The sequence below is a fragment of the Cebus imitator genome, unplaced genomic scaffold (assembly GCF_001604975.1).
Source record: "Cebus imitator isolate Cc_AM_T3 unplaced genomic scaffold, Cebus_imitator-1.0 Scaffold4, whole genome shotgun sequence".
Classification (NCBI taxonomy): domain Eukaryota; kingdom Metazoa; phylum Chordata; class Mammalia; order Primates; family Cebidae; genus Cebus; species Cebus imitator.
Genome location: NW_016107319.1, coordinates 2,671,011 through 2,674,225, shown reverse-complemented (window position 1 = coordinate 2,674,225; position 3,215 = coordinate 2,671,011).

Genomic DNA, 3,215 nt, shown 5'->3' with positions numbered 1-3,215 from the left:
AAAAAAAGGCACCAGGCCCACTCCCGTGATAACCCATGTATCTGGCAGAGCCCTCATGACCCCAGTCACCTCTTAAAGGCCCCAATTCTTAATACTGCCACATTGAGGATTAAATTTCAACATGAATTTTGGAGGGGACAAATATTCAAAACCATAACAGCATCTCACATTAGTGTGGACAGACCTGATTTGAATCCAGATTCTGCCACTGACCAGCAGTGTGATCTTGAACAAGTTAGCTTCCCTCTTTGAGCCTCCATTTTCTATAAAATAGGAATACACCACCTGGTGGCCTTTACAGCTTATATGACACCCAGATGAGATCTTTTTTTTTTTTTTTGAGACAGAGTCTCGCTCTGTACCCAGGCTGGAGTGCAGTGGCAGGATCTTGGCTCCCTGCAACTTCTGCCTCCTGGGTTCAAGTGATTCTCCTGCTTCAACCACCTCAATAGCTGGGATTACAGGTGCCCAACACCATGCCCAGCTAATTTTTGTGTTTTTAGTAGAGACAGGGTTTCACCATGTTGGCCAGGCTGGTCTTGAACTCCTGACCTCAAGTGATCCACTGCCTTGGCCTCCCAAAGTACTGGAATTACAGGCATGAGCCACTGCGCCAGTGCAAACATTAGAAAAAACATTTTAAAAAATGTTATTTGAGTTCAATAAAATATTTCATGGGTGAACTAAAATCTGCACTCACCAGACAAAAATGGCACACCTCCCGGGTCCCGCTGTCATGCTGTTCTAAACTGTACACATGCATACAAATTCCAGGTTTTTACTTGCAGATGGGGTGTCAGAATGAAAGCCACCGAAATTCCATTTCTTTCCATTGTGCTTTCCATGTTTACATCGCAACTACGGTTGGAGCTCAGGGATACAACGCACTGCAGGCAGTCGGAAACCTGAGGAGACAGAGCAGCGACAATCCCCACCTGCTGGGAACCTACTCACAAAACAAAGCCATGTAGCTGTGTGCCTGGGGCTTCTCATAATTAACTTCCATGTAGAATACAATTTTTTTTGTATGCTTGTTTCAGTTTTTTTTTTAATTTTTTGAGACAAGGTCTCCCTCTGTGGCCCAGACTGGAGTGCAATGGCACCATCTCAGCTCATTGCAACCTCTGCCTCCCGGGCTCAAGCGATTCTCCTGTCTCCGCCTCCCAAGTAGCTGTGATTACAGGAACGTGCCACCATGCCTAGCTAATTTGTTTTATTTTTTGTAGAGATGGGGTCTCACCATGTTGGCCAGGCTGGTCTCAGAATCCTGGGTTCCAGCCATCCTCCAGCCTCCATCTCCCAAAATGCTGGGATTACAGGGGTGAGCCACTGACCCAGCCCACAGTGTCTATTAAAGGAGAAAAAACAGCCATGTGCTCCTCTGAAGGGCATGTATATATTATTAGAGCCCAACAGGAAGTGCAGCAGCTGTTTAGAGCTTAGGCCAAGGAAAGATTGTTTGGGGGTGGAGTATTGCATGGCTCATGTTGACAATAAAAAGCAGACCAGCGTGTGCTTGGCTTTATTCTTGTTTTTAAATTCTTTTTTCTTTTTAGAGGCTGCTGCGGCACCTAGGCTGGAGTGCAGTGGCACCATCATAGCTCATTGCAGCCTCCAACTCTTGGGCTCAAGTGATCCTCCCACCTCAGCCTCCCAAGTAGCTGGGAACATAGGCACATGCCACCCTGCCCAGCTAATGCTTTTTTTTTTTTCCGGTACAGATGGGGTCTTGCCATGTTGCCCAGGCTGATCTCAAACTCCTGGGCTCAATCAGTCCTCCTGCCTCAGCCTGCCAGAGTCCTGGGATTACAGGCATGAGCTACCATTTCTGGTCTTTATACTCTTTACAGACAATGTGGCCCTGTATTGCCTGTACCAGGTGGTCTACTCCCACTATCCTGCTGGGTTTGGGGAGGATTAGCATTGATATGAACCATGCAGAGTGGACAGTTGCTACAATCTATGCAGTGTGTGTGTGTGTGTGTGTGTGTGTGTGTGTGTGTATTTTAGATGAAGTCTTGCTCTTGTCGCCCAGGCTGGAGTGCAATGGTGTGATCTAGGCTCACTGCAACCTCTGCTTCCCGGTTCAAGTGATTCTCCTGCCTCAGCCTCCCGAGTAGCTTGGATTACAGGCGACTGCCACCATGCCTAGGTAATTTTTGTATTTTTAGTAGACACAGGGTTTATCCATGTTGATCAGGCTGGTCTCAAACTCCTGACCTCAGGTGATCCACCTGCTTCAGCCTCCCAAAGTGTTGAGATTATAGGCATGTTATAAGTAGAATTTTTGATGCAGAAAAAGAAGTAGCATTCGAATATAACTTTCCTCAGCAAGGCAGTTTATGTCTATAGAAGGGTGTGGCTCACAGATGGAACAATGGCAAGCGCACATTTGGACAAGGGAGGAAAAGTGGTACTTATGCCTGATGGAGGTTGCCCTATTGCTGTGTCATTTCCCTATTGGCTAGGGTTAGATCTTGCCTGTAATCCCAGAGCTTTGGGAGGCCGAGGCAGGTGAATCACCTAGGTCAGGAGTTCGAAACCAGCCTGACTGACATAGTGAAACCCTGTCTCTACTAAAGATACAAAAAATTAGTCAGTTGTGGTGGTGTGAATCTGTAATCCCAGCTACTTGGGAGGCTTGGGGCAGGAGAACCGCTTGAACCCAGGAGGTGGAGGTTGCAGTGAGCTGAGATCACACCATTGCACCCCAACGTGAGTGACAAGGCAAGACTCCGTCTCAAAAAAACAAAAAAGTAAATCTGCAAGGGAGAAAAGATTATCCTGGTTTTACAGAAGAGAAATTGTGGGTCAGAGAAGTACTGCGCCTTGCCCAGGGTCAAACAACCAGTAAGTATCAAAGCTGGGATTTGAACTAGGGTCTGGCTGACCCCAAAATCATTTTCTATATGATTGGGCCTTGACCTTGGCTATACTAGAATCATCATGATTATATTAGAATTTCAAAAATAACAAGCTGGGCATGGTGGCTGATGCCTGTAATCCCAGCACTTTGAGAGGCTAAGGTGGGTGGATCACCTGAGGTCAGGAGTTCAAGACCAGTCTGGGGAACATGGTAAAACCCTGTTTCTACTAAAAATCCAAAAATTAGTTGGGCGTAGTGTGCATGCCTGTAGTCCCAACTACTCTGGAGGCTGAGGCAGGAGAATCACTTGAACCTGGGAGGTGGAGTTTGCAGTGAGCCAAGATCATGC